Genomic DNA, 5,486 nt, shown 5'->3' on the forward strand with positions numbered 1-5,486 from the left:
TGAAGGAGACAATCCAGCATGGTTTTCAAATGATTTTGCTCCTTTGGGAAACTGCCTCCTCTTCTCTTTCTCTGAAGAGAAGACCCCAGTAGCCAGGGGGTGGGGTACAAAGGCCCACAACAACCCCTTTGGGACAAACGTCCATTTGCACTTAAGTGAGGTGGAGGAGGAGAGTGTCCTCTGTAAATTAAAGGACGCTTAGAGAGGGGGCCACTGGTGGAAGGGGAAGCAGCCTGAAATGGGGGACGAAGCATGGGCTCTGCAGACAGACGGACTTGGGGCCAAATCCTGGCTCGGACGTTTGGCCAAGCCAGCCGCAGTTTCCCTACTTCAAAAGCCTGTAAACAATAATCGGCCTCCTGGGTTGTTAAGAGTATTTAGGGGGATATTTAGTATGGCATATGCCAGGATGTCCACTGCAGCACTGTTTCTAAGAGTTAAAATGTGGACATAACCTAAGTGTCCATCAAAAGGGGAATGGTTAAATAAATGGTAGAAATCCACGCCATGGAGTACTAGACAGCAGGGAAAACGACGGAGGCAAACGTATAATACTAACCTGGAAAGATCTCTAAGACCCAGAGCTGAGGGAAGAAAGCCATTGGCACAACAATGACCACAAAACAACCTCAGTGGCTAACACTCACATGGCCCTTGTGTGTGTGTGTGTGCCCATCGGTGTCCCTGATGGTCTGGGCCTCACAACAACCCTACGAGGTAGGTACGATCATTATCCCCACATTATGGGTCTCATGCCCTGCCTGTAGAAGAGGAGATTGTTACCAGGAGAAACGGCAATGGCACAGATGTGTGCTGGGGAAGCTCTGTGAGCCGCAAACCCCCCACCCCCGGATTTACATCTGCTACCATCTCCAAAGCCCCTCCCGCTCCAATTTTGTGATTTGACCCTCCTGGCCCAGGTGAATCTCCCACCTGAGCTCACCTGGTCACTGAGCCTGGGCAGAGCCTGGCAAAGGCTTTCCCAGCTCCCCCTGGAGCTGACCTTCCAAGAAGGCCGGAATCATGTTTGTACGCATTTGTCGATGGCGCCATGGGACCCAAGGAGGTAAATGATTCCGCTGTGAGAGGCGCCAGCCCAGAGAAATGGAGACGCAAGATGGACACGAGAGGGGCATCCAGAATGTGTTTGTGTGCCGGAAGTGGTCTCTCCTTGTGTGACTGCCCCTTCACCCCGTACCCCAACCATCGCAATTCCGTTATGTGAACCAATAAATCCCCCCCTTTTTTTGCTTGTATTTTCCTCACTGTCAATATGATTGTCCTAATACTTAGATCAAACTGTGCTGTGATGACCACACAGAGGAAACGCCCCCCTGCCCTCAGGGAGCTCACAGTTGGGTCAAGAAGCAGACGAGGAAATCCAACGCACCGCCCAAGTTCCGTAATAGAGGTCTGAGCATGTCCGCCGGTGGAGGAGGCCTCCTGGAGGAGTTGTTTCTTGGGCTCACCTGGAAGGAAGGGCAGGGTGATTGGCAGGTGGTGGTGGGGAGCACAAACATCTCCAACATGAGGGGGTTGGGCTGGGCGAGGCCCGAGGTCTGGTATGACCCGCCTGGAGCCGGCTGGATGGCGCGGCTGAGCCCTGGGCTGCTTCCCCAGGCAAGGGGCCTTGAGCTGGCTCCGGCCTGGCCATCTTGTGGCACCACTGGCTGTGGGGCCCTCTTGTGGGGCAACTCGGGGGGCTCGTTTTCTCTCCTAGCCTCCTTCTCCCGGACCTGATCCGGACACTCTCCTCTGCTTGGAGTGCCCCATCCCCACCCGGGGCGCTGCTCCTCACCCTTCAACACTGGCCCAGGTGACCCCTCCTCCGTGTCCCAGCGAGTCCCCAGAGCACTGCCAGGGGCCCTGGAGGTCCTGCTCTTCTGACGCCTTTGGCTGTGGGCTTTGACCTGCTTGCCTCATTCCCCACCAGAGCGAGGGCCTCACTGGCCTCTGGAGGCGGGATTCTGCAGCACTTTTCCTAGAGTACCGGTGCCTAGTGGACAGAGTGTTTGCTGATGGCTGAACGTCGATTCCCAGAATTCCTGGGCTCTCAGGAGAGACATGTCCCCGTCTACGGATGCGCCCATTTTAATTAGCCAGCCCAGCCTGTCTCCTAAACAATCCCGTTCTGGGTTTTCTGCACATTTGGAATGTGCTGTGTTCAGCCTCGCCACCTGTTGGGAGATGGGGAGAAAATGAGCAAATGGCTTTAAAAGGCCCAATTACCGTAGCAGCAGTCATCCATCCCGGGCTCTGGCCCAGCACTGCTGATGTGACTTGGGGTCCCTGGACTGAGATGTGTGATAAGGGACATGTGCTCGGTGGGTGCCTCCCGCCATGGGCTGCTCCGGGGCTGCACACCCCCTCATCAGACCCTTCCCATCCACTCTGGGTCAGGGAGCCCCACTTTGCAGTTGAGGAAAATGCTTACAGAGGTGAGGGGACTTGCCCACGGTCATGCAGGTGACAGCAAATGTGGGGATGGACAGAAATCCCTCTGTGCTTTCCTTTCTCAGTGGCCGGGGGAGCCAGGACCCAGCAACTCTTCAGAGATGGTGTCGGGAGAGACCTGAGCAGTCAGCTCACCAAGCCTTTCACCAACCTTCAGCTTTCTTTTTTTTCTTCAAAGATTTTATTTATTTATTAGAGAGAGAGAGAGAGCACAAGCAGGGGGAGTAGCATAGGGAGATAGAGAGGCAGACTCCATGCTGAGTGCAGAGCCCAACGCAGGGCTCGATCTCAGGACCCCGGAGATCACATCCTGAGCTGAAGGCAGATGCTTAACTCACTGAGCCCCACAGGTACCCCCAACCTTCAGCCTTTAACAGACATTTTCTCCATATTTACTAGGTGTTAGTTTGTCGGAGCATCAAGGATGTGAAGGACCCTCCACTTCCATCGCATTCTGTCTCCCAGTCTTCCACTCATCCATTCCCAAGACATCCATGTGCTGACACCTTCTGAACCTTTAATCCCTGCTCAGTTGTATCTCCCAAGCACCAGACGCCTGAACGTTCCTGCTTGGGGCCTGTTCATGATTGTCCTTCTCAAGGCCCTCCGGTTCAGTCACGGGGAGGACAGATGAGATGCTGTTCCTGCCCTAAGGGAGTTGGAATCTGGTAGATGAACAACAGATGAGAAAAGAGGAAACTCAGACAGGTTAAGTATCTTGCTCAAGGTCATACAGCAGAGGACCAAGATTCGCACTCAGGTCTCCAGCCACCTCTCATGATATCCTGGGGTCATTTTCACAGCGCCAGGCTACGGATGTGCTTTAGGAAGAGGGGAACTTAGAAACTAAGAACCATATAAGAGAAACACTGGAATATAGAGCAAAGAGAACCCAAATGCTGACTGAGGAGTCCTGGGTTCCAATCCTGACTCTGCCTCGACCTCCATGTGCAACTTGGATAACTCAAGTCCCTCTCTGGCTCTCATATAGATCTGTTTGGAATAAATACCTTCCAGAGTCAAAGGCCCGTAAGTCCCCAGGCACGTGTCATGGCTCTCCCCTCCCTGTCCCCTTGTGGCATTTACTGTGGCTGCTCTTTTCCTGGTTTCTGACATACTTATTGCCCTCCTTTGCACCCATCCTTGTTGCTCCCAAGCAGACTGTGAGCTCCTTAAGGGGATAAATGGAGCGTCATTCCTATCTTGGTCCACAGGGCATATAGCAGAGGGCCAGTTAGAGGGACTGAATTACTCCTATAGGAAGTACAGAAGTCACTGCAGGCTTGGAGTAGGGCCCGATGTATGTAAAGTGACGTTTCAGATTTTTCTAGATGTATTCACATCCCCCAAATTCTAGGAGACAAAAGCCTTAGGATGGCGAAGTCTCAAAGGTAAGGCTTGATCATGAGCGAATAACCCAGAACACACTGGGAGATTGCAGGCAGGTCCAGAGCTGCGAAGGACATCCCAGTTGGCCTTGGTGCCTCTCCAGCTCCAAAATGGGGTGATCATGCCCGCTGAAGCTGTTAGCCACTGGTTCTCAGCACTGCGGGAAAGGCAGCCAGTGAGTTCCAGAGAGTAAAGTAACCAGATGATGCCTAATGATGCCTGATGTGCATCCTGGATGAGTAAATGCAACCAGACAACCTCTCTGGGGTCTTCCAGCTTCAACGCTTAGGGTCCATGCCCACCTTTCAGTCTTTTTCCTTCCTAAGTGGGAAACAGAAGAGCCAAGAAGTGGGGGGGAGATGCAGGAACCATTAGGGAGAGGGTGCTCCCTGCTGAACGTGCTTAGGTTCACACACAACGATGAAATCCACTCATACAATTATCCTGCGATGTCTTCATCCAGACTTCCGTCTGGTCTCAGCTCCCCCGAGTGTATGGAGGCCACACGTCCTACCCCGGCTGAGCATTCTGGAGGAGAATGGCATCCCGGGACAATAGGATTGGCAGACGGTCTCTAAGGGCAGAATTACCAGTAAAGGGTAGTCGTTTCCAACACCAGAACCGCAGTGAACATTTCCCCAAGGAGACTCAGGTTGGAAGAAGTGGGAGGGAAATGCAGCTGACCACCTGCTATGGGTCAGATACATTCTCACCCAAATCAGCCTCACATCATTTCTGCCAGGAAACAATGACAATCCCGATTTCTGTTATGACAGCACAGAAGTTCAGGTTCTCTAGTTGCCTGAGGTCATAGAGCTAGATCAAAACTGAGATTGGAATTCTCAAGTTCAAGGTTGCCACTAGCTCCTAGGCCCATTTGTGCACATTAGAAGAAGGTGCATCCTACAGGCAGATGAAGCCCTGGACCAGGGTGCACAGCTTAGTGAGCTGAACCCAGCCCGTATTTCAGCAACCCCCCTCACCTCCTCAACTGAGCGCCTTTGTGCAGTGTGCGACCTGAACAAACATACATGGCAGCCCTGCCCAGGTCTGTCTCCTATGCTTGTACTCTTTAAGGCAAGACTTGCCACCTCTTACCTGGGCCGAATCTCTTCCTCCACAGATATTCCTTCCTTCCAGTGGATCAGCAGGTGGATGAGAATTGTAGAATCAGAGGAGAAGAGGGTCATCAAATCCAAGCCCCTCATTTTATAGATAAAGTAATTGATAATCAGGGGGTGAAAGTGATGGCCAAGGACACATCTCGATTCTCAAAAAAGAAAACTGTTAGCTCACTTTCCTCCCTACCCTCTTCACTTCTTGCCCCAAAGGGGTTTGGCCTCAGACCCCTGTCCTCAGTTCTGGGAATTTTATCCCACACGGCAAGAACACCCAGGCTGCGGCCAGGCCCTGACAACGGCCACAGCTTGATTTCCTTTCCTTCTCAGGATGGCCGAGAGTTCGGGCTTGCACCGTACAGCCTCAGCGGTGGGCCAACGCGTCTCTCTGGGAGTCACGCTGGAGGAAATATGGTGGAGGATTTCTCCCATCTTGTTATGCTGTGGTCAGGAGGAAAGGAAAGAAAGCATTTGAGGGAAGGCATGGCAGATGCCAGGCATGCACTGAAGGGTTGCTCCCTTTCC

The sequence above is a fragment of the Neomonachus schauinslandi genome, chromosome 5 (genome assembly GCF_002201575.2).
Source record: "Neomonachus schauinslandi chromosome 5, ASM220157v2, whole genome shotgun sequence".
Taxonomy (NCBI): domain Eukaryota; kingdom Metazoa; phylum Chordata; class Mammalia; order Carnivora; family Phocidae; genus Neomonachus; species Neomonachus schauinslandi.